At 39.2% G+C, this 27,447-nt stretch overlaps 1 pseudogene; it reads right to left on the minus strand.

Annotated features, from left to right (window-relative positions):
* Positions 1-14,138: 14,138 nt before the first annotated feature.
* Positions 14,139-26,353, minus strand: LOC104097091 (isoleucine N-monooxygenase 1-like; annotated as a pseudogene).
* Between the last annotated feature and the right edge of the window lie 1,094 nt (positions 26,354-27,447).

Genomic DNA, 27,447 nt, shown 5'->3' on the forward strand with positions numbered 1-27,447 from the left:
TACCCATGATGATGTAATAAGAAAGATACGTTACGTTGGTACTCAGTTGAGTTAGGTACCGGGTGCCCGTCGTGGCCCATCGGTTTGGGTCGTGACAAATATACCTGTAACAACATCTGGAGTAGCATCTGCACTCTGGTGAGCACTTATATCATAGAAACGACTGGGTCCTCCTGAACTCTGCGCACCACCTCTAGCAGCACCATGCCTTGCTGGTGCCAGAGGGCCTCGAGCTGGAGGGGTGCTGAAGATGTAGCAGTTGCAGAACTGGATGGCTATGTTGTGCCCCTTCCAGCACCCTGGCGGGATGAATGGCACTCTCTCTGAATATGACCTCTCAATCCACACCCGTAACACATAGGTACGTCCATGTAGCAGATCCCCGAGTGCATCTTCCCACACCTGGGGCATGGGGGACTCTGTTATTGCGGGAATCTCCCTCCTGATCGGCCCGGATGGTGGGGTCCCCTGCTGCCCTGATTTGGCCTGAAGCGACTCCCATGCTGCTGACTGTGCCCCACTGGTGGTGCACTGGCTGAAGATTGAGCATGATACAGGGTTGGTCCTAATGACTCTCCCCTGAAAGCTGATCTTCCCCAACCAAATGACTCCCCAAAGTTTCCCGCGGACCGGGCCTTGCTGGTACCCTCTCTCTCCCTTATGTTCTTAAACTTATGGTCATTTGTAGCTTGAGAAAATGCTACCATATTCCCATAGTGCATGTTTGAATTCAAGGCAGTTGTAGCGGCCTCATTGATAACCAAGGGGCTAAGGCCTTACAGAAACGGGCGCACTCTTGCATCCATGGTAGGCAACATGTGAATAGCATATTTTGACAGGTGCGTGAACTGCGTGTGATACTCCCACTCACTCTTACTCCCTTGCTTAAGATTCTCAAACTCTACGGCACGGGCAACCCTAGTCTCGGCAGGCAAGAAATGGTCTATAAAGGCATCAGCAAACTCACTCCATCTCGCTGGAGGGCTCCCCTCCCCCGAGAGTCCTCCCACAGCTCACACCAAGATTATGCCACACCTTTCAGACGGTAGGCGGCCAACTCCACTCCCTCCGTCTCAGTAGCTCATTACCCGGATAGTCTTATGTATCTCATTAATGAAGTCCTTTGGGTCCTTCTCGGGATTATCACCCGTGAACACCGGAAGATCCAACTGAAGAAACCTGTTCACCCTGGAACCACTAGAATCCCCTTGTTGGCTAGAAGAAGTGGGTGCAACATTTGATCTCTGGGCTTGAGAAGCCACTATCTGTGTCAACATCTAGATAGCTCCCCTAAGATCAACATCACAAACACCTGAACAGGAAGCCGGGGCTGGAGGTGGAATCAGAATATCAGGTGGAGGAACCGTCGCACCCTCAGTAGGTGTAGGAACTGGTGTGGCCTGGGCCGGTGTAGTGGAATCAGGTAGTTTAGTAGTCAGAGGATTATCCTCACCCCTTGGGTGTTCACCCGCATCCTAAGGCGGCATTGGATCCTTGGCGAGTTCTTGCTCTCTTATTAGGTGCCATTTAATGAAAGGTAAGGGAATGCATGAGTTAGGGGAGGAATAGTTGAAAACACAACATATACTTGTTTAACATTGCCAACATCCATATACAACTCACATAATGTCTACGGAGCCTCTAAAGATAAGTGTTTATGGAGTGTGATGACTTTCTTACTCTTTAATCATAAGTGTGATGAATTCTTCCATGATTATGGAGTAGTTTACATTTGGGTTTAACAGATATGGTATTTGATAAATATTTAAGGAGTTTAACTCAAGTTCTTGCTTGAATTCGTTTATGGAGTTTTAAATTGTTGCAACTTTATTCACCAATTTATTTAATCGAAAGAGGAATATTTTGGTTATTATCCTTGCATTATTTTTTTTGATTAAATTCATTGATTCTCTTAAGTAATCGAAAGAGCTTGTTGAATGGTTGATTAAATCAAGTAAGGAGAATATTCGAGGGACGTTATCCTAAACACTAATTCATTAACGCATGCTTGCATATTTTTACAGTGCTTATATTAGTTCACCTCGTAAAGCTGAGATTTAATCGAGAGAGAAGTCTTGACTACACGTTTGAACTAATCATCGAGTGAATTTGTGAGAATCATTAGAACATTAGAGTGAATTAACTAGAGTTAAATCCTAAATAGCTATCTTGTACCTATCTTGTCAAACCCTTATGTCATGCCCCAACTTCGGGAATCACGACCGGCGCTCAACCGAGTGAACCGGCTATGCAATCCTATTAGATACATTCTACCCAATTAACCCAACACCCATATACAACTCATATAGTGTCTACGGAGCCTCTAAAGATACAAACGAGAGTAAAGAAGGTGCCGGCAACAAGGCCCCGACTATACCTCAAAAGTAACCATAATATAAACAAAAGGTACAATACATGACCCCGGAATTAAATGGGGCTCGCCGAGTCTGCTGAGAAGAGGATGCAGCACTATTTGTGATCAACATTGTCTTCTATGTAACCACCTGCATCCATTTAAAGATGCAGCACCCCCAGTAAAAGGGACGTTAGTACCGTCAAATAACACTAGTATGTAAAGCTAAACACCAACTCAATAGAATGAATAATAATACTAGAGGAACAGTCAAGAATTCAATAAGGGCTTCAAATAATAGTAAAACAATGAGTTAAGGATCATATACGTTTTCAAGACAATTTCAATATTATTAGGTTGGGTGACCTTTAGTACCAATATTCCACAATTCACAATACATCTGTATTCTTATACGGAGTCCGATCTCGTCCCGATCGGCTAAGCCATCACATTTGAGACATTACCACAATTTCATTATGATTTCCAGCACAGTACCACCATGTGTGCGGCATGGCGTCCGATCACGGCCCGATCGGTTAGGCCATCTCATTTGAGACATCAACCATTTTCATAATTTCATCCATAATACCACTGTGTTCTTACATGGAGTCCGATCTCGTCCCGATCGGCTGGGCCATCTCATTTGAGACATCACCCATATTCAATCAGTCATCTCAATTCATATTTCTTTCCCTTACTTTCAATACAATGGCACGACTGGACCCAATTATAAAGTTATTCTTGGCACCATGCCATATTTCATAATTCAAGTTCTTTTACACATTCCAACATTATTATTATCAACAACAACAAGGCTTCCCATTCAAGATGTTAAATTCACATATGAGCAATTTGAAAGTCTTAGGCACATAGAGACTTTTCATACAATTTGGCATAACAACCTTTATTTCGATCTTGACATGAAGTCTTAACATTGCTAGCACATATTCCATATTTTGAACACATCCTCAAATAATCAAGATAACATGATGAAGCATTTAGAATAAATATTGAACTTACATCCTTCAACACAAACACATTATAAATTGCCAATTCTATAATGATCAAGGGCTTACTCTAATTACATGAACATCGTGGGGTTCGATTCTAAGAAGAAGGGAGTTTAGCCAACATACTTCAATTGAGCCTCTTAAAACTCTAAGATGTTCCGGACTATTAGAAACTTTAATCTATTTTAGCAATATAACAACATTGAACCAAAATTAGGAAGATAAACATTGGTTTAGCTTATTTGAGCATATTATCAAACACTAGGTGTGCATCAATGTTTTAAGCCCCTTTTTGTGGAAGATTCCATCTTACCCCAACCTATTATCTATCATTTTTAGCTAACGATCTCCCCACATACCTTAGGAACACATACATGCAAAGTAAGCACCCCTATCCCCATGAATTACCTTACTAATGTCCCATTCTAGTCACATTTTGAAATTAAGAGTTTGGGTGATAGAATCTTACCTCTTAGGAAGAAAACCTAGGTACTTCTCTTGATAATCTTCAAGGTTTTAAGTGAGAATTGAAGAACAATTTGATGAAGATCACTTCTCCCTCTAGGACCCTCTCTCTCACTCTAAAAATATCAGAAAATATGATCAAAATGGTCCATGGGATGTGTTTTAACGGAATAGGGTCAGGTTTAAAAATCCCAAAATTGAAGTTGGTACATATTATCGGAGCTACACACGTATGATGTGACGAGTATCGGTGAGTATGCTAGATTCTTGATTATATTCGGGTATACATAGACTGACATCATGCTTTAATAGTACTACTTGAGTTATTCTAGCATGTTTAAATGCTTTAATTTATGTTTTGCCTAAGACTAGACTTGCATAGAGTATCGAACTTTGCTATTCTAGAACTTGGCGCGTTACTTGATTAGTTGCGGAAATTATACTTCCTTTTACAGGTTCTCCTGCGTTGTACGTATTTGTCTGAAAGTTTCTTGAATTTCACGGAATAGGTTCTGCGATCGCATATGCGACTACATAGTGGTTATGCGGTCTGCGAAATGACCGCGAACTTGGGGGCCAGAACTGGAAAGAAACTGATCTGATCTGCGATCACTATGCATCCCGCAGGCCTTTTCTACGGTCTCATAATGCACAGCAGAACGGTTCTGCGGTCGCATAGTGCAATGCATACCTCCCTCCTAAAACTCCCAAGGCAAGATATGCGACAAGAATGCGGCCCGTGAAAAGGTTATGCGGTCGCATAATGGCCGAAAAATAGACATAAAAAATGCCCCAGAAACCTGCCCGACTCTGCGACCAGTCTGCGGTCCGCAGAGTGGTTCTAGGGCTGCAGAATAGGTCGCAAAAATGCGTACTTCTACAAACAACCTTGGATTCAAATTTTGATAATTCCAATAGCTCCGTATAGTGATTTGGACCTAGGAGCATTTCCGGAAAAATTATTTGGAGGTCCGTAGTGGAATTAGGCTTGAAATGGCGGAAGACGAAATTTTGGAAAGTTTGACCGGGGGTTGACATTTTGATATCGGGGTCGAAATCCAATTCTAAAAATGTTAATAGGTTCTTTATGTCATTTATGACTTATGTGCAAAATTTGATGTCTTTCCGTGTTAGTTTGATAGGTTTCGGCATGAGTTTTAGAAGTTGGAAGATTTGAAAGTTCATAAGTTCGATTCATGGCGCGATTTGCATTTTTGGTGTAGTTTGATTGAATTTCAGACCTCGAGCGAGTCTGTTAGGTTATGGAACTTGTCGGTGTGTTTAGTTGGGGTCTCTGGGGCCTCGGGTGTGTTTCGGATGGGCTACAAGTCATTTTCTTATATTTTTGAACTATTGAATCTGTCATCTAGTTTTCTCCTTCGCGTACGTGAAGAGTAGTTTTGGAGGCAGGAAAATTTGTTCTTCATGTTCGCATGCCTCATCTCACGAACATGATAGCCTGTCCCTTCCCTTCATCGCGTTAAAGTTTGGTCACTCGCATTCGCAAAGCATGTATTTCCCTTCTTCGCATTTGCGTACAGTACCCCATGTTCGTGTAGGCCAGTCGAGAGCCATCAGACCTTTTCTCTCCGCGTTCGTGAGCCTGTCTTTGTGTTCGCAAAGAACCTCTGGGCAGCCTCATTTGTGTTCTTCTCGAACACGATCCTTCCTCCGCATTCGCGATGCATAATCATCTGGGCAGAATATAAGATCTTCAAATCGAGAGTTAGGCCATTTTTATCATATCTTGACTTGTAGAGCTCGGATATAGGCGATTCTGGAGGGATTTTTCACAAGCTTGGTTGGGGTATGTGTTCTATATCCTAAAGTGTTTATCTTTCATTAATCTATGATTATATTCATCGTGTAATTCGGTTTTTAATGGAATAAATCAAGATTTTGGCAAAATATTCCAAAAACAAAAATTTAAGATTTGGAGGTCGAGTTGTTATCGGAATTTGATAAAATTGGGTATTCGGATTTCATGAATATTATGTTAGGTTCCAAGAGGCGGGCCCCGTGTTGACTTTTGTCGACATTTTAGAATAAAATTTTAAGTCGATGTATTATTATCCAGAATTAGTTTCGATGAATTTTAATAAAGTTATACAATTGGATAGATTTGAGCTGTCCGGAGGTCAATTCTTGCAAGAAGGCTATTTTGGAATATCGGCCTAACTTCAACGTAAGCATCTTGCCTAACCTTGAGTGGGGGAATTTTCCCTTAGGCATCGACTCTTATGTGCCATTTTTGAAATAAAAAAATCCATGTACGCATGGTGACGAGTATGTACTCGGGCTTATATGTGAAAAATATATTGGGTTAAGGTCTTAGGCATATTGTGTAGTAAAATGGATAATTGTTTGAATTTATTATATCATATATTTTGCCATGCCTCAATGCGTGTTTGGTTAATTTATTTTTATATGAAAATTTGATGTGATTATTACTTGTATATTTATGTGGATTCCGTGAATTGATGATTTGATATTTCTTGGAAATTAATTTCATTATGGATTTTTCATCTGCAAATAATTAATTAAATAAGCATAAGAAGATATGTTTATATAGATATTAAGAATTTGGATTGATGAAGGCGTTGCCCTATACTGAGTATTTTCCATCTCTGTTGATTGTTTTGAGGTTTTATATACGTTGTATAGAGCCTTGGGCTATTTGTTGAGAAATTTATTGATTCTGCTACATATTTGGAATTTGGTTGTGGTGAGTGGCAAATTGTGATATGAATTGTTGTATTGTTTTGTGGTTTAAACACTCTCCTTGATGTTATTTATGCTTCCTACCTCGCTTGTTAATGATATGCATGTTCTTGGTAAGGAAGAGTGTAAAGCACGAAGGGTGATGTCGTGTCATTTGAGAGTGTAAAGCACGAAGGTTGATGCCGTGCCATTTGAATTATATTATTATACGAGGGAGAGTATAAAGCATGAAGGGTGATGCCGTGCCATTTGAGAGTATAAAGTAGGAAGGGTGCACGAAGGGTGATGCCGTGCCATTACATTTATATTATCAAATTAGGATTAGAGTAAAAGCATGAAGGGTGATGTCGTGCCATTATTTTTATATTATCATATTTTCATGGCACGAAGGGTGTTTCCGTGAAGGCGAGGACGAGGTAGATACATTATATTGTGATATCGTTTTGTTGTGTATATATTCATGCCTTTATCTTGAGCTGTTATTGTGCACTTATGTTTTCTGTGTGACTTGTAGTCGTGGTTCCTTCCTGTGTGCCTCCCACTTTATTTCTTTTATTGTTATTGGTATTTCTCCCACCTAGTTGGTACTGTTATATGTAAGCACGATGAGAAAGAGATAAATGCACAAAGGGTGTTGTCGTGCCAATTGATATGATCTACATATATACATTGGGTGAGAATGAGACAAGTGCACAAAGGTATTGCCGTGCCATTTGATGTGATATATTGAATATATTTCTCACACCAGGAAAGTTAAATGAGGTGTCACATGGTGACTTTTACTTGAAAGATATTTATTTGAAGGAATTATATTTGAAAGATATTTATTTGAAAGAATTATATTTGAAGGTATTTATTTGAAGGAATTATATTTGAAAGAGATTTACTTGAAAGAATTATATCTGAAAGATATTTATTTGAAGGGAGTATATTCGAAGTATATTTATTGGAAAGTATTATATCCTGAAGATTATTATTTGAAAAGCATATAGGCGAAAGATTTATATTTGAAGGACTTGATTAATTGGTTGTACTTGTACTCATTATTTATTGAGCAATGTTAATCGTGTTCCTGTTGCCTTGCTGTTTAAATCACTAGTTGATTGGTGTTGCTACCACTGCTATTTGTTTTTTATTATTTTTGCAAGCTATATTGCACATGTTATTTGACTAGTGAGTGTCATGACTATACCTCATCACTACTCCACTGAGGTTAGTCTTGATACTTACTGGGTACCGACCGTGGTGTACTCATACAACACTTCTGCACATTTTTGTGCAGAGCCAGGTATTGGAGCTATCGGACTCGGACAGAGTTATAGTGTGATTGCAAGTAGTCAAGGTAGAGCTGCTTGGTCGTCGCAGTCCCTTGAAGTCTTTTCATTTTATTGTACTGTTAATTATTAATCAAACAGTATTGAGTATTCGATCCTTGAGATCAATTCATGTATTCAGTTAGAGTTTGTAACTCAATATTACTAGTCTTGGGAGGGTGTTATATTTCTAAGTATTTCCGCTTTTGGTTTATATATATATATATATATATATATATATATATATATATATATATATAAATTGCTTGAATTGTTATAAAATTAGCTTACTTAGTCTTAGAGACTAAGTGCCATAACGACGCCTGTAGCGGGATTTTGGGTCGTGACACTTTAACCCCAAACACATGGCTAATAAAGGTGACAAAGAAGTAGATTTAGCAGCAAGAGAGGCAGCACATCATATAGAAGAAGCTTCACGGATAGCAGTTGAGGCAGCCCGTAGAGCTGCCAGTGAGACCATCGAAGATGATGGGGGTCAAAGATTCAATCTAAATCGACCCTTGGTTGAAGACCAGTTCGAGAATGCGGTACCCAGGCCTAGTAGATAATTGGGTGATTATTCCAGACCAGTCTACAATCAGGGAGTGTCCAGTGTCAGACCTCCACCAGTAGTAGCAAATAGTTTTGAGTTAAAGAAGGGCTTGCTTCAAACTATCCAGAACAAATGTGTCTTCACAGGGAAGGTGGATGAATATCCTAACATTCACTTGATGGATTTTGAGGAAATCATGAACACCTTCCAGTACAACGGAGTGTCAAAAATGTAGTATACTTAAGGGCATTCCTCTTTTCACTAAAGGATGACGCAAAGCACTGGCTTCATAGCTTACCAACAAGGTCGATTCGGACATGGGAATATATGACTAAACTATTTCTTGATAAATACTTCTCAGTTGCAAAAATTGTTAAATTCATCAGGGAAATTCACAATTTCTGCCAAACGAACACTGAAATAGTCTTTGAGGCTTGGGAAAGATTCATAGAGATAGTGACGAAGTGTCAGCCTAATGGGATTGAATTGTGGATTCAACTCGAGGGATTTTGAGATGGACAGTCATCTCCCTCAAGACGAAATCTGAACACTGCAGTTAGAGGTCCTTTAATAATAAAGACTCCTAAGGAGATTGTGGCAATTCTTGATGAGCTCGCTAAAGATGCTAACCAGTGGGAACTAACCAAACAGCGTGACAAACCAACTCTAAAAGCCTCATCTTATACTCGGTCACAGACAGGCCATCCTGACGTAGCTACTCGAACTTCTTGGACAGCTCTTCCCTACGAGTCGGTGGAACAAACTTTTCCAAGAAGAGAACGGAGAACTCATGTCATGAAAGTGGTGTAGCACCGACTAACCCGCTCTTCTCATAGGTCTCCCACCATCTGAAGGCAGCCCCGATAAACTGAAAAGTAGTGAACGAGACCCCACTGGTCTCCAGAATACCCGAGGTACAAAGAATCCGCTGACACCTATCCAAGATGTCCTGAGAATCATTTGACTCATCCCCACTGAATGTTGGAGGTTGGAGTCTCCCAAACATCTCAAGTCTATTCTGCTCATCCTCACTCATAACAGTACCCACCTGGGCCTGAGCAGCTACAACCAGCTAGACTGGCAATACCCCCGGCGTCTGAAGTCACCGCATCAGCTGCTCTGGGGTACGAGTAGTGGGAGTTTGAGTATCTCCCCCTGCCTTAGAAGTGGCTGATGCGGTCGGAACAGAAACTGCCTGAGCAAGGGTAGTGCACACCATCAAAATCTAAGCCAAAGCCTCCTGAAGGCCTGATCACAATGGGCACAGCTAGTGTCTAAGCTGGGCCCATTGGCTCAACCACCTCTAGAACATGCTCCTGAGTTGAAGCAACTGGTGAATCTGCAGGTGCTGTTCTGGCTATTGTATGAGCTGCACCTCTTCCCCTACCATGGCTCCAACTGTAACCTCGGCCTCTCGTGGACCTAGCTGGTGGTACTGGTGGTTGTCCGTCCTGCCAGTAGCACGTGTCCTCACCATCTGTGAGAGAATTGAATAATAGAAGTTTAGTTCCTAGAATAAACAAATCCGCACGAGAATAATATGAAGTTTTCTAAGGGTTCGACAGCCTCTCGAAGATAAGTACAGACGTCTCCGTACCAATCCGAAAAACTCTACTAAACCTGCTCATGAATCGTGAGACATATGTAACCTAGGCTCTGATACCAACTTGTCACGACCAAAAAAAGTAGCTTGTCGTGATGAAACCTAACATGTTACTAGGTAAGTCGACAACTTAATAAATTCCAACACTTCTAGATAAAAGCTGAACTAAACTAGGTTTGAATAATTTAAAGCTTTCATAAACTAGCTAAAAGGTCAAAACACAACTAAAGAATTCACAAAACCAAGGTGTCACTGAGTACATGAGCGTCTATACAACACAAGTCTGAAAATACTGTCTATGAAAAATAGAATCTAAATACATAAAGCTGAAAGATAGGGAGGGCGAGTCAAGTCTGCGAACGTTGGGCAGCTACCTTGAAATCACCTAATCCTGATCTTGAAATGTTCAAAATGAAGAAAACTATAGAACCCTCATTTTTAATACACTACCTAGGCCTTCTCGCATCTGCTTCTACGTGTTCCTCCGCTCCTGCGGACTCCCTTCTAGAAGCTACGTTGCCGCTTCTGCAGACCCAGTCCCCATTTCCATTTTCTCTTCTGCGCTCCAGTTATGGCCACACATGTGCGGAAAGTTCCCTCACACCTTACTCCAAACTTCTTCCGAAAATCATCTGAACTCCACCCTAGGTCCCTAGGAACTCCACCAAGTATACCAACAAGTCCTAAAACACGATACAAACTTAGTCGAGCCCTCGAATAATATCAAATAACATCAAAAACATGAATCTTACCACAATTCTAGCGTATTGAAACTAAAGAATTCCAACTTCTACAAATGATGTCGAAACCTGTCAAATCACGTCCGATTGACCTCAAATTTGGCATACAAGTCACAAATGACATCACGGACCTACTCCAACTACCGGAACCCCATTCTGATCCCGGTATCCACAAAATCCACTCTCGGTCAAACTTCTAAATTTCTAACTTTTGCCATTTTAAGCCTTATTCAACAACAGACTTCCAATTCACAATACGGACATACTCCTAAATTCAAAATCACCCAACGGAACTAACAGAACCATCAAAACTCTATTCTGGAGTCATTTACACATACGTCAACATCCGATAAATCTTTTTAATTTAAGCTTTCAACCTTGAGACTAAGTATCTCAATTCATTACGAAACTTCTTCGGACCCGAACCAACTACCCCGAAAAGTCACATAACAACAATTAAGTAGGGAATGGATAGTAAATGGAGGAACAGGGGACTACAACTCTCAAAACGGCCGGTTGGGTCGTTACACAAACCCTTATTCCTCACTCTACAACTCTCAATTGCTTTTAGTAGTTAACCGTAGTTAGTAATCATTAAAAAATCATGTTTTGATCATCCTGAATATTGAAAACAACCTCTCTATCCTCAAAAGGTAGAGGTAAGGTCTTCCTACACACTACCCTCCCTAAACTCCATGGTGTGGGATAATATTAGGTATGTTGTTGTTGTTGACCGTCTTGAATATCGTTAAACTAGAAATTACTAGAGCATTATTTAAATCCAATACCTGTGGAGGAGATAATTTAACTATATTATTTTTGGCTAGCGAGCATTAATTTCGTATTGTGTTCTGCGCTTGTCAATTCCTGATATGGCAGTTTGGTAAAGCTTCGTGTTTGCGAGCCTGTTCTCGCGTTCACACAGAAGATTTGGGGAGCAGAAGTTGTATGTGCTTCGTGAATGCGAGGCACTTGCCGCGTTCACGAAGAAGGACGTATGGGCAATGTATAAATTTGCAAAATCGGGTTTTGGTTTATTTTATCTCAATTCTTCCATGGAAGCCGATGTTGGGGTGATTTCGAAGTGCCATTTTCATCACGTTTCATGTTGTAAGTTATTCCTACACATTGTGAGTGAAGTATATATATATGGATTTTAACATAGAAAGTTTGTAGAAATTACGGGTTTTTGAAACCAAAAACCAACAAATGGTAAATTTGGAATTTGTATTGCGAAATTGGACATGGAACTAGGAATAAATTATTTATTTGAGTTCGTGATGCTATGGGAAATATTTATCATCGAAAACGTTCGAAATCCGAGGACGTAGGCCTAGGGGTTGACTTTATTGACTTTTCGAGCAGAGTTGTAAATTGTTAAATTATGAGTATTGGAGTATATTTTGATTGGTTTGCACGTTGTTTGATTTATTTTTTATCGTTTGGCATTGGATTGAGGTATTAGAGAGGCTTTGGAGTCGATTATCAGATTTCGGAGCAAAGTAAGTCTCATGTCTAACCTTGTGATAGAGAAACTATCCCACAGGTGTTATATTTATTATGTGCTACTTGTTGTGGGGTCTACGTACGAGCGCGGTGACGAGAGTCCCTGCGTAACTAGAATCATGTTTATGTCCAGGTAGACTTAAGATTTTACCATGCAATCGTTGTATTACTTGAATTCAATTTGTTAGTTTAATTACTAAAAACTTATAATTGGAATTTTTAAGATCATGATTAGATCGAACATCAAAACGGTAGGATTCGTATGACCACGACCGTGTATGTACATGACTATATGGATCGGGCTATACGACCTCGACATAATTCATGCATAAAATCGGTAGGATTTTGTCTATCCACAAGGTTACCTTGTTGAGTGAGACTTGGCAATTACATGATATTTCCTTCATTACTTAAGATCTGATATTTACTTGACGGTTCTTATTTGCTGAGATGACATGTGGTATTTGGGCATTTTAAATTTATATTTTGTTAAAGGATCACGTTAGTTACTGTTTTTTATTCCATTGCTACTATTGTACTTCATGCATACTTATAATTCTTGTATTTTTTTTTATTGTACCACTAGTAACTGTCAATGTCGACCTGCGTTACTATTTCTCCGGAGTTAGGCTATATACTTACTGGGTACGTGTTAATTTAGGTACTCAATTGTGCAGGTATATTTTGATGGTCATTTGGGCGCATAGGCGTAGCCGTTGATGGGACATTACGGTGAGCTGCATTCCATGTTACGATCCGCAGCACACGGAGTCTCCATCATTTTTACTTACGTTGTCCTGTGTATTGTACATTCCAGACAGATGTAGTTTTAGTATTGTATTTCTTAGTAGATGCTCATGCACTTGTAACACCGGATTTTAGAAGTTTCTAGTAGATATTTAAAGTTTTTATCTAATATTGTTACTCTTTTCTTTTATGTATTACTAATGTTTTATATCTCCATGATTTTTAATGCCTAATTTTCTTTACTTAATAAAATTTATAAATTATCAAAAGCAATAAAATAAGTAATTAATTAAGTTGGTAGTTCACCTTTGGCTTGCCTAGCAGCGATGTTGGGAGCCATCACAATCTATCACAAGAATTGGGTCGTGACAGATAGTGCCATCGTGTAGTTTTCTCTTCGTAAAATATATGCATGCCATTTTCAACATATGACAAGAGAAAAGTTGTTATACAAAATATTGTATAATGTAATGCAAATTATTTGAAAGTTGTCTTTATCTCGCCTTCAATTTATAATATTTAATTACCAATAGTTTTTATCAAGATATATATTTAAATATTTTAACAGTAAAGGAACATTCCTGTACATTTTTATTATCAGACATTTTACGTCATATAAATTTCATTTTTGGAATACAAGTGCGAGGCACATGTGTGTAGATTTGCCCTAAAAAAAAAAAACGTGAAGAATAATATGGTAAAAAGTTCAAGCAAGAAATGAAGGAATAAGGGACATAACATAGGTTTTCTCCCAAGCCCGTTTGCCTAGAAAGTGCATTTTTGTTGCCTTCTGTTTTTATCGCCCGTCCCTTTTACGTCGTTTCTTCGTTCAAATTTACCGTCTTTCCAAAAGAAAAATATTCAGAATTTTTATTTTCTATATTCTATATCTATCATATTGCTTAAATCATAAACAAGGGTAAAAAAATGAAAAAAAAGAAAACAAAAGGGATATCATCCAAACAATACTTGTATACTATATAGGATAAATGTGCTAATTTATTTATTGTATTAAAATTTTATTATATATATTTAAATAGAAATTTTAGAATAATTATTAGGACTCCACGTGCGAGGCACGATAATAGAGACTAGTTTGAACAAATTTGATTACCTCTATACAATAACATGATAAGATTTAAATTTTTTGTGTTAGGGATACATTGTCTCATCTACTCTTGGTTTTGGTCGAGCAAGAAGTGGCAATGTACAAAAGAGATCACTCTTCGACGACTCAATTAAGTCATTGCATGGTGAATTTGGTGGTAAACTCCAAGAAAACCCGTGAAGAAGCCTAGCAAGTAACATGGTAGTAATGGTAGAACCAAGTTTCACACCAGGGCACCCTCTTCGTCCAATACTAAATGATAACAAGCGTAACTCCGAATCATTGAGAACTACTTCACCATTGTTTTCCTTGAGATGGCGCTCAGGCTTAAACTTCATCGGCTCCTCCCAAACTCTAGGATTCCGACCAAGTCCAAGACGACTTAATAGCACTACACTCCCTTTGGGGATGAAGTATTTTTCACTAATAATAGTATCAGAAACAGAGACATGAGGAAGGTTAAAAGGCGATATTGTGTAGAGACGAAAGGCCTCTTTTATGCAAGCTTTGACAAAATTTAGCCGTGCCAAGTCTGATTCTTGAACAAATCTTTTGCTTCCAACGACAATGTTGAGTTCTTCTATGACTCTTTGCATCAATTGTGGTTGGTTCAACATTTGTGCAAGTGTCCATTCAACTGCATTTGAGGGATTACCAACTGTTGCCAACCTGAGTTCCTGTATATTAATCATTTGTAATTAATTATATGGTGGGTTGAAGGGAATGGAAATGTTTTAATTTGTCTTGAAATTTGGTAGTCTTTTTTATCGTTCTAAATTATGATTCAATCATGTTGGCCTCAGTGAAGGTTAGTTTTGAAGATTGATAAAGGAAGCTCAGGCATGAATCATGTCCATCCCTTGTGTGCATAGACACATGCATTATTTGAGCATGTGGGATGCACGTGAAAGAGATAAGCTTAACTTGGTCTAATTAATATCTCATGATCGAAAATGGTTGCATATTTGATAAGGAGAAGGACTCCTTAATCAAAGAGAACACCATCCAAGATAAGGGAGGAGTTAGATGTTGAAATCAACTAGAACTCTTCCACTAAGGAAGAGTAGCATTAGAACTCTAGTTATTTTCTACTCTACTAACTCTATAAATCGCAGGATGTTCTTATTCTACAGGGAACGCACAAAAGTAGAAGTTAAATGTGAATTGAGAGCAAAATAGCAAGGCATTTTGCAAGCAGTTCGTGTGTGATTCAAGTGTGCGAACCTGAAGCTACATGAACCAAATAGAAGAACCAGTTCCAAGTGTCTGTCTTTTATTCTAGTTCAATTGTAGTAGGTGTTTTCATAGTGTACCTTTCAGCTTTATCAAAGAGGCAATTGTAATAGGTACTCAGAGTATTCAAGTTAGAGTTAACTTGAAGTTGTCACAACAGTTAGAGGTTGTGTGCACAACGGGATTAGAGTTAATCCTAGGTTTACAAAAGTGTTTTGTAAATGTAGTGTTTGGCTCAGTGATTTAGTGAAGAGTTTTGGGAAAATCCTACTGGGAAGTAGGTCTTGGTTTTTTCGCCTTTTGAGCCAGGTGATTTCGACGTAAAAATCCTTGTGTTCTTTAATTTCTGCATTTAATATTCCACAACAGTAGTATAAGGAGCACATAGAAGAACCAGGTCCTTCTATAATCTGTGCAAGCGGTATTGAAGTTAAAACATCAATTGGTATGAGAGCAGGTTATCCTTGAAGAGGCTAACACCTTAGGAGAAGATCAAGATGAGTGCACCACCTGGAAACTGGGAAGGGCAATCCACTGGTAGGCCACCACTTTTCAACGGCCAGAATTACTGTTGGTGGAAAAACAAGATGAGAGATCACATCATAGGAGAAGCCTATGAGTTGTGGGACATTGTCACAGATGGTCCACTGGCTACCATGAAGATAAAAGCCGAAGGAGAAGAGGTGCCAAAAACAAGAGCTGACTGCATTGCCGACGACTTGAGGAAATGGGAGAAGAATGCTAAAGTCAATAAATGGCTTGTTTGTGGACTCGGTCCAGATGAGTACAATAGAATCCAAAGTTGTACCACTGCTAAGGAAATCTGGGACACTTCGCAAGTGGCCCATGAAGGAACACCTCAAGTGAAGAGGTCCAGAGGAACACTTCTATATTCTCAATATGAGAATTTCACAATGAAGGAAGGGGAAACCATCCAAGACATATATACAAGGTTCACCACACTGACAAATGAACTTAAGTCTCTTGGAAGGATTATTTTCGAAGAAGACAGAGTTGAGAAGATTTTGACAAGGGTTTTGCGAGTTACTTGGGAAAGCAAAATCACTGCCATTCGGGAATCAAAGAACATTGCCACTCTTAGGTTGGATAAGTTAATTGGAAATCTCACTGCTTATGAACTTAGAAGGCAAACTATGAAGATGGATGTACCCAAGAAGGAAAGGAGCCTGGCACTTAAAATAACTAAAAGTTCTGATTTAGAGGAAAATGAAATGGCTATGATCACAAAGGACTTCAAGAAGTACCTAATAAGAGGAAAGGGTTCTTCAAGAAGTGGAGGCTACATAAATCCAAGGGTTACTGAAAAACAGACCAACGAGGGCTGCTACAAGGGTGGGAAAACTGATCACCACATCAAAAACTGCCCTCAATAGGAAATGGAATGGAAGAAGGAAATAGCTGAACGAAGAAACAGAAAGAAGGAATAGGTTCATCCCAAGAAGAACAAAGGATCAACAAAGGCTATGGTTGCTGCTTGGAGAGAAAGCTCAGATGAGGACCCAAATGATGAAGATGGAGATGAACAAGCACTTATGGCATTTGGAGAATCCGATGAGGAATTTGAAGTAAGTATAATCCATCTAAAAGACAAGATTAAGTTTTTGTCTAAAGAAAGGCTATCTGAGTTACCTCTAGATTTCATTGATGAATATGAGGATATAAACAATGAAAAGGAACAGTTGTCTAAGGAATGTGTGATTTTAAAAGCAAAGTGTAAGAACCTGGAACTTAGAGTTAGTGAGACTGTAAGTGAAAATACTGCTCTAAAGAACCAAGTTCATGCATTTGAATAAAATATCCTAGAACTTAGATCTGAAAATCTAAAACTGAAATTAGGAACAAGTAAGAAGACAGCTGATTGCACACAACTCACTCTAGAAGAAAATGTAGGTAAATTAAAAGATGAGTTGTATAAGAAGGATGAGCAGGTAAGAATTCTAACAGAGGATCTAGGAAAGGTCAAGCATGAACTATACAGAACTTGTAAATGGAACAGCTCCTCCGATGCACTATCATGGCTACCGGAACATCAAAGTAACAATAGAAGAGGAATTGGCTTTGGGAATCTGCCACCTAAATGGGATCCCAAAAGCAAGTATCTCACACTTCCTAAGAACACAATTTGCACACACTGTGGTAAGACTGGTCACTTTAAAAGTGAATGCACTGCAAAAGAAAAGGCTAGTCAAAAGAATAAAAAGTTTGCTCAAGGGAAAAATAAGCTGCCAGGTTGGGCTAAAAAGAATTTAATTTATCCTTTTGCCTATAGAAAGGGACCCAAGCTAGTTTGGGTTCCTAATACTAACCCATAATTTCGTTTTGTAGGTCCAAGTGAAGGGGAGCATCCATATATGGTACATGGATAGTGGCTGCTAAAAATATATGACAGGAAGCGAGAACCAATTCTTTTCACTTGAGAACCTCAAATGAGGTAATGTCTCCTTTAGAAATGGGAAGAAAGGTGTGATCATTAGGGTTGGTAAGGTAGGCAAGACTGACTCTCACACGATTGAGAATGTCTATTTGATAGACGACCTAAAATACAGTCTAATTAGTATATCACAACTGTGTGATAGAGGTAACTTGGTAGCATTCACCTCTACTAAATGCTTTGTGATTAATCTTACCACTCACAAGATTGTTTTGCAGGGAAAAAGAGTGAACAATATATATATTGTAGATTTGCCCACACTATCAGAAAATGAACTCACTTGCCTAACTGTGTTGGACAATGATCCCCTCATTTTGTACAAGAGACTTGGACATGCAAGTCTTAGCCAACTCAACAAATTAGTCTCCAAGGACATGGTGATAGGACTGCCTAACATCAAGTTCAAGGTAGACAAAGTTTGTGAGGCATATGCAGGGGGAAGTAGGTAAGATCCTCCTTTAGATGCAAGAAAGTGGTAAGTACCACCAGAATGATGGAACTGGTCCATATTGATCTAAGTGGTCCAATGAGAACAATAAATAGAGGTGGTAAAAGATACATGATGGTGCTTATTGATGATTACTCTAGGTTTATTTGGACATTGTTTTTAACATCTAAAGATGAAGAATTTGACATGTTCACTTCTTTTGTTAGAAAAACTCAGAAACAACTAGGTAATCAACTTGCATCAATTAGGTCTGATGATGTCACTGAATTTGAAAATGCTAAATGTGCTGAATTTTGTAATGATCATGGAATAGATATTAATTTTTCTGCTCCTAGTACTCCACAACAAAATGGAATAGTTGAAAGAAAGAATAGGACACTTGAAGATATGTCTAGGACTATGCTTCTTTCTAGTAAACTGCCACATAGCTTCTAGGCAGAAGTTGTAAATACTGCATGCTACATCATAAATAGGTGCATGACCAGACCTCTTGTTGAGAAGATTTCCTATGAGTTACTTAAAGGGAGAAAATAAAATATATCCCATCTTAGGGCATTCAAATGCAAGTGCTTTGTGCACAACAATGGTAAAGACTCCCTAGGCAAGTTTGATCCCATAAGTGATCAGGGAGTATTCTTAGGATATTCTTCACATAGTAAAGCTTATAAGGTCTATAACAAAAGAACTATGTGTGTTGAATAAAATGTTCATGTGGTTTTTGATGAAACTAACATTCTTTTTGAGATACAGGAATATGATGATGAAGTAATTGGGCTGGTGAGAAACTCAAGTGAAATGACAGCCCAAACTGAAGCTGCACTAGAGGAAGGAACATGTGATGGAATAGGTTCTTCCACCCAGGGCAACATGTCAAGGGGAATAGAACAAAGAGGAAATGATTCTCAAACCTCAAGAAAACATGTCCATGAATTTGTTCCATATCAACAAAGCATTGAAGGAACATCAAAGGGAAACAAGTTGGTTGTAAAGTCTACAAGTATCAATGTTCTCATCACATTGAGAACATAATCACTGATCCAACCTCTGGAATCAAAACCAGATCTTCATTAAAAAATCTTTGGGGTTTTGATGCCTTCTTATCTCTTATTGAACCTACAAATGTTGCTGAAGCTTTGCAGGATGCAGATTGAGTAAATGCAATGCAGGATGAACTCAACCAATTTGAAAGGAGTCAAGTTTTGCATCTGGTACCAAGACCCATGGACAGATCAGTAATTAGCACATAATGGGTCTTCAGAAACAAGCTTGATGAGAATGGAACCGTTACAAGGAACAATGCAAGATTGGTGGTTCAAGGATATAGCCAAGAGGAGGGCATAGACTATGATGAAACCTTTGCTCCAGTTGCAAGGTTGGAAACAATAAGACTCCTCAAAGCCTTTGCTACTTACATGGAATTCACCCTTCACCGGATCGATATCAAGAGTGCCTTCCTCAGTGGCTACCTAAAGGAAGAAGTGTTTGTCAAACAACCTCCGGGGTTTGAAAGGAAGGAGAGTCTTTATCATGTGTACAAACTTGACAAAGCACTTTATGGGATCAAGCAGGCACCAAGAGCATGGTATGAAAGATTATCAAAGTTTTTGCTTAAGCATGACTACAAAAGAGGTAAAATTGACAATACTTTGTTCTTGAAAGAAAAAGGTAAAGATCTCTTGGTAGTTCAGATATATGTTGATGATATAATCTTTGGAGCAACTACTGATAAGTTAAGTAAAGAATTTGCTAAACTAATAGGGAGTGAATTTGAAATGAGCATGATGGGTGAGCTTAATTTCTTTTTAGACTTACAAATTAAACAAAATTCAAATGGAACTATGATCCATCAGCAGAAGTATGTAAAAGAGTTGCTTAAAACGTTTAAAATGGAAGACTCCAAAGAAATTGACACTCCTATTGCAACAGCTACAAAGTTGGATATAGATGAACCTGGTTCATCTGTTGATCAGAAGTATTATAGGGGAATGATTGGGTCATTGTTGTATCTCACTGCTAGTAGACCTGACATTGTTTTCAATGTAGGCCTTTATGCAAGATTTCAGGAAAATTCGAAGGAATCTCAATTGACTGCTATCAAGAGCATTTTGAGATATCTAAAAGGCACCACTGATCTTTGTCTTTGGTATCCAAAACGTAGTAATTTCAATCTTGTGGGATATGCTGATACTGATTATGCAAGTTTTCTTGTGGATAGAAAGAGCACCTCAAGTATGGCACACTTTCTTGGCTCATGTCTTGTGTCTTGGGCTACCAAAAAGCAAAATTCAGTGGCCTTATGTACTACTAAAGCTGAGTATGTTATTACTGTCTCATGTTGTGCTCAATTGATATGGATCAAACAATAATTAATGGACTTTGAAATTGATGTTGGTTGTATTCCTATTTTTTGTGATAACACTAGTGCAACAATTAGTATGACCAAGAACCCCGGTTCATCATAAGAGAACTAAGCACATAGATGTTAGGCATCACTTTTTGAGGGATAACTATGAAAAGAGGTTGATCACTATGGAATTTTGTGCTACTGACAAGCAAATAGTTGACATCTTCACAAAAGCCCCAAGTAGAGATCACTTTGAAAGAAACATGTTAGAATTCGGGATGATTAAGATCACCTAACAGGATGAAAAAAATGGTTAGAAAATCTGGAAATTGTGTAAATAACTAGATTAAGTTTTGCTCAGTCTCATGCTGTAAATAGTATACTCTTGTGCCATGTGTTAAAATGATTCATTAATCTATAATGATATTTTCTCTATTTTGGAAAATTTAGACACGCACAAGAGGATTTTCAGTGAAGAACCTGGCTCATCAATCAATGCTGGTTCATCTAGATAACGCGGTATGTTTTCTACACTCTACAAAATTTGAAATAATAATATTTGAATCATGATCAGATTTCTACCTATGTCCAATTTCTCTTAAACTTATCCAATTAAATTGAACCAGTTCAGTTCAATAGAATCCTAACCAAATTAAAACACCTAAATTCTAGGGAAGACTCCACCGTCTATTCAAAACTGACATTTTAGTTTGATTAGACTTCCAATTACCCCACTGGTTCTAATGAGCCTCCCACTACCCATTAATTACCCCCATTCCTTTAAATTGATCATCATCTTCTTTGCCTTCTCTTCATAATTCGCAAACCGTCAAAAATTCTTTCCATCTTCTATCATTCTGCAAATTTCAATCTACCTCTCTTTCTTCTTCCAGAACCAAGCACAAAATTACTAACCCTTATGATAACCCTGGTACACCCCCACCATGCCCATCATCTTCAACCACCCCTCAGCCTAAGAAATGAAGAGTAAAAGTTCTTGCTCGCAAGACTATGGATGGAAGTGCGTTATCAAAGAAATTAAATGCATAACTAAAAGCTAGCCAAGACCAAGAACCCCAGAACTCTGATGACTCTTTCAAGTCTACGACTGCGGGGGAAGAAACTAGGTCTTCTGATACTGAACATGTAACCTCTAGCCCAAATACTACTACTGAGGTCATTTCTAAGTTGTCTGAAAATCTGGAGAATAGGTTTATTTTTGTTTGATCTGTAGTGGATGTAGAAACTTCTGAGTCCAGAAGGAGAGGGAGTAAAAATAAAAAGGAAAAATAAAAGGAGAGTAAGGGTGCTCGTAGTGAAGAAAAGGGAATGGGTAAAAGAGTGGTTGATTCTTCACCCACTCCTGATACAGGTAGAATGGCTATTTGTGGAGAAGATAATGTGGAGGAAAGTGTCAAGAAAATAGGGGGAAGTGTGTCTAGAGAAGCTGCTGAAGGGCTGGTTAAACTTGGGCAAAATATAGATGAACCTGGTTCATCAGTTGAAGAAACCCTCGCAGAACTATTGAAGAAAGTATAAGACCCCCGGCACTACTAGGGCTAACAAAAAAGGAAGGTTGACCCTTCTTACACTGTTGAAAGTCTTCCCTCACGAGGAAGAGCCACAAGAAGTCATCTAAAGGAGAATGAGGCGGCATTGCAAAGAGACTTAGAAGAAAAAAAAATAAAAGGGTGGATAAAAGGAAGAATAAGGTAGGTGAGCCTGGTAAGGCTGATGATGTTGATGAGATGGACCTGGTCCATCAAGATGAAGATGTGATTGCAGAAGTGGAGGTTCAGACTCCCAAGCCCAAGAAAGCCAGGGCTTCCACTAAGAAGTCTACTTCTATGTCAAAGTCTGTGGAACCATCCACTCTGGCAAAAAGGACCAGGTTTGCAGTAAAAACCAAACAAGTAAAAATTGCTGAAGAAGAGGAATGGAGTGGAGAAGAGAAAGATGAATCATACAGTGAAAAGGAGAAGATGACCATGTTTGGCAAAAGAACAAATCTGAAGGGTAGACTCCTCAGGGATTTGGAGGAGGAAGGGATGGTGCTGCTGGTGGAGAAATTAGAAGTGCAAGGATGGAAGGACATGGTCCTTCAGATGGATGGCAGGTTGGCAAGGGGTGATATTATTGAGTTCATGGCAAATGTTGAAGTGAAGGATGGAAGGGTTACTAGCCTGGTGAAAGGGGTTCAAATTTCATCAACAAGTGTGTTCTGCCTAGGCAGGAAAGGAGGCACATTGCCAACTTCATGGACTTATTTTTGATGGAATGCTTGGATAGTGAGAGGCAGATTAACTGGCCTGGATTTATAATCCAGCTTCTTGATAGGATTATCAATGGCTCCAAGGCTCAGGGCATTCCCTATGTCTTCATTCTCACAGTTGTGCTTGCACATTATAAGATGCCCTTGAAGAAGTGGGAGATGGTTACAAACAAATATCACTTTGGGGCTAACACTCTGATTGCTTGTGATTATGAGGTCCATGCCACTCCAAATGAACCCGGTTCATCCAAAAAGGCACCAGTCAATAGCAAGGTCAGAGCCTTGGTGCAGGAGAGTGGGACAAATGAGGCCGAAATTGCAAGGCTGAAGACATGGTTGGCTGAGGTAGAGTCTGAGATAGATGCTCTCAGAACTGAACTAGCAAGGGAAAAGGAGAAGAATGATGGAATTCTTCAAGACATGTTGAAACTTCTTCATGACAAAAACCAACCCCCCAGTTCTTCCAAGCCTTAAACTCCTAGCCCATTGTAGACCTTTCAGTGACCCAGTTTGGGATGTTTCTTGGTTGCTCGTGTTTTCAGTATTTTTATTTCTTTTTGTGTTTTGTGGAAGAATCATATCAACTATCAATGAAATTTGCTGGTTTTTGCTCTAATTGTCTGTTTATATTTCTCTGATAGTTTAAATTCTTAGCTTCAATATTGATGATTAATCCATGAATGTATTTAAAGTAACCCTAGTGGCCATGAATAAGTTTTAAAATCTGGGAATCATATATTTTTTATGCAACTTTTCGATGATGCCAAAAGGGGGAAAAAGGTTGTGCGTTACACTTAGAACAATGATGTTTATAACCTAATGAACCTCTTCCTTGATGATAAGTGATAAAAAGAAATAAATATTTATAACCTAATGAACCTGGTCCTTTATGATAAGTGATAAAAAGAAAAAATGTTTCTAACATTGTGTTGATGTTGAGCTAAGTTGAAACTGGGCCTAAGCTTATGAAAAGCACAGAGTTTGTCATCATTAAAAAGGGGGAATTTGTTGGCCTAAGTGAAGGTTAGTTTTGAAGATTCACAAAGGATGCTCAGGCATGAACCAGGTCCATCCCTTGTGTGCATAGACACAGGCAAATTCTGGCATGTGGGATGCACGTGAAGGAGATAAGCTTAACTTGGTCTAATTAATATCTCCTGATCAAAGAGGGTTGCATAATTGATAAAGAGAATGACTCCTTAATCAAAGAGAATACTATCCAAGATATGGGAGGAGTTAGAGGTTGAGATCAACTTGAACTCTTCCACCAAGGAAGAGTAGCGTTGGAACTCTAGTTATTATTCTACTATACTAACTCTATACATCACAGGATGTTCTCATTCTATAGGGAACGCACAAAAGCAGAAGTTAAACGTTAATTGAGAGCAAAATAGCAATGCATTTTGCAAGCAGTTCATGTGTGATTCAAGTGTGCGAACCTGAAACTACATGAACCAGATAGAAGAACCAGTTCCAAGTGTCTGTCTTTTATTCTAGTTCAATTGTGGTAGGTATTTTCATAGTGTACCTTTTAGCTTTATCAAAGAGGCAATTGTAATAGGTACTCAGAGTATTCAAGTTAGAGTTAACTTGAAGTTGTCGCAACAGTTAGAGGTTGTGTGCCACAACGGGATTTGAGTTAATCCTAGGTTTACAAAAGTGTTTTGTAAATGCAGTTTTTGGCTCAGTGATTTACTGAAGAGTTTTGGAAAAATCCTACTGGGAAGTATGTCGTGATTTTTTCACCTTTTGAGCCAGGTGTTTTTCCCGTAAAAATCCTTGTGTTCTTTAATTTCTGCATTTATTATTCCGCAACAGTGGTATAAGGAACATATAGAAGAACCATGTCCTTCTATAATCTGTGCACGCAAAAAATTGGGCACCACACAAATCACTCCTTCTTGTGTGGTATTGAAGTTAAAACATCAAATCAGAAAAGCCATCTATGTAATCCAAGTAAATATTTTACCATTCATTGCAATGTGATATTAAGGAAGAAAACAATGGCCATTTTAAATAAATATGTCATTTTAGTTAAAAGAGTGGTCACACAATTCAACAATGTCAAGCACATGGTTTAGGGGATTGAAAGTATACTTACAAGGGCTTGTGTTTTAATCTCTTTAGCATTCATCAACGGATTCCCATTTGCATGCTTGAGCTTTATAAGAACATCAAGGATGTCTTCTTCCACAGTTTTGTTGTCATCCTTCCAAATCTGAATCCTCCGATCAATTTCACTATCAATGTGTCTTGTTGCTGTGGCAAAGGCTTTCTTGATAATTTCCTTGTGACCATCCAAATCAAACACACTTAACAACGGCAAGAAATCTGAGATACCAAAAGAATGGAGGTATTCAAGAAGTGTGAAGAGTGCACCAACTTGCTCCTCGGCTTCTTTTCCAAATAATCTCTTGCTGAAAATCATATTCCAAATAACATTCCCACAATAATATCTTGTCACTTTCCTCAAGTTAATTACGGTTGGTTGCTGCATTCATTGTAAACATATCGAAGAAGGTGGTCAGCGTCTTCATTCCTTTTATGACTAAGCCATTGAAGAGATGTTGGTGAGAGCACAAGAGAAGCAACGATTCTTCTCATTTTCGTCCATTGATCACATATGGGGAGAAACACTGAAGTCAAGTATCCATTGATAACGAGGTTCGCGGACATGCAAATAGGCCTCGATGAGAAAACAGAGTCTTGATTCTTTAAGAACTCGCAAGCAAGCTCAGGAGAAGTTACAGGAATGACAAGGACATTACCAAGACGAATGCAAGCGATTTCAATGTCCATTTCCTCCATAAGTTTGTGTATCCAATGAAATGTTGGCTTGCTATTTAGGAGCATTTGAGGAAGGCTGCCAATTATTGGCCATGGTTTTGGACCTGGAGGCAATGGCTTATTAATTTTCTTGTTTCTTACACTCCATTTGCTTGTGATCTTAAGGATAATAGAAGTGAATATTATCCAGAAAAAAAGTATTAATAGAGATACAGAAAGGCATATGAAAATAGAGACTACATAAAGTACAACAATAAGGTTTGGCATTTCGGAGTTTCTAATCATTTTAGGTTCATAGGCATGTATAGCATGCTATCCACTATTTATACCTCTGCATGAGATTTGGGGTCGTTTGCTATAATGCATGCATTAGCTTTTAGTATGACTAATCCCTCGTTTCGCACACTTTTTCAACTTATATATTATTAATGCAAGTATTAGTTATACAACCTATTTGAATTATCCTATATATAACTAATTAATACAAAGCAAACCATAATATTAGCAATACCAAGACTATTAATGCATGCATTATCATGGATGAAGATAAATTTATCCTTAAAGTTCCTTAAAGCTAAAGAATATGGAGAGCATTTTTGTAAATAACTAATTTTCTTAAAAATTATGCAATGCATTTTAATTTTTAGTACACCACACCAAACAGTAGATTAGAAATAATTTTTGCATTACTAACCCATGTATTACTAATCTTTGCATCACTAATACACCTTATTCAACACTATTCTTATACACCCTACCAAACGACCCCGAGTTCAGACTATTACTCCTCATACTAAAACACTGTTTGTATGTGTATGTTTTTTATATTTTCTTTGAGTACACAATCTTAAGCAGTATTACAAATATCAGGTTGATCTGCTGTCTAGATGATAGCATGTCTTAATTATTTTCCACGGCACCTTGCGGCGCTACTTGCACGAGGCCTCGCCGCTCCGTTGCCAAAAGCCATCAGCCGCCACGAGCGATGCCAGAAACAACTCACAACAACCGATGGCAATCGGCACGTACTTAGCTTAGCCCCATGTGCACGGCACCTTGCGGCACTACTTGCACGAGGCCTTGCCGTTTCGTTGCTAAAAGCCATCAGCCGCCACGAGCGATGTCGCCTCCCGACGTTTCCCACAACAACCGATGGCAATCGGAACGTATTGAGTTTAGCCCCATGCGCACGGCACCTTGAGGCGCTACTTGCACGAGGCCTCGCCGTTCCGTTGCCAAAAGCCATCAGCCGCCATGAGCGTTGTCGCCTCCCGATGTTGCCCACAACAACCGATGGCAATCGGAACGTACTGAGCTTAACCCTATGTGCACGGCACCTTGCGGCGCTACTTGCACGAGGCCTCGCCGTTCCGTTTCCAAAAGCCATCAGCCGCCAAGAGCGATGCCAGACACAACTCACAACAACCGATGGCAATTGGCACGTACTTAGCTTAGCCCCATGCGTACGGCACCTTGTGGCGCTACTTGCACGAGGCCTCGCCGTTCCGTTGCCAAAAGCCATCAGCCGCCACGAGCGATGTCGCCTCCCGATGTTGAACACAACAACCGATGGCAATCGGAATGTACTGAGCTTAGTCCCATGCGCACGGCACCTTGCGGAGCTACTTGCACGAGGCCTTGCCGTTCCGTTGCCAAAAGCCATCAGCCGCCACGAGCGATGTTGCCTCCCGATGTTGCCCGCAACAACCGATGGCAATCGGAACGTACTGAGCTTAGCCCCATGTGCACGGCACCTTGCGGCGCTACTTGCACGAGGACTCATCATTCCGTT

Source organism: Nicotiana tomentosiformis, chromosome 4 (assembly GCF_000390325.3).
Source record: "Nicotiana tomentosiformis chromosome 4, ASM39032v3, whole genome shotgun sequence".
Taxonomy (NCBI): Eukaryota; Viridiplantae; Streptophyta; class Magnoliopsida; order Solanales; family Solanaceae; genus Nicotiana; species Nicotiana tomentosiformis.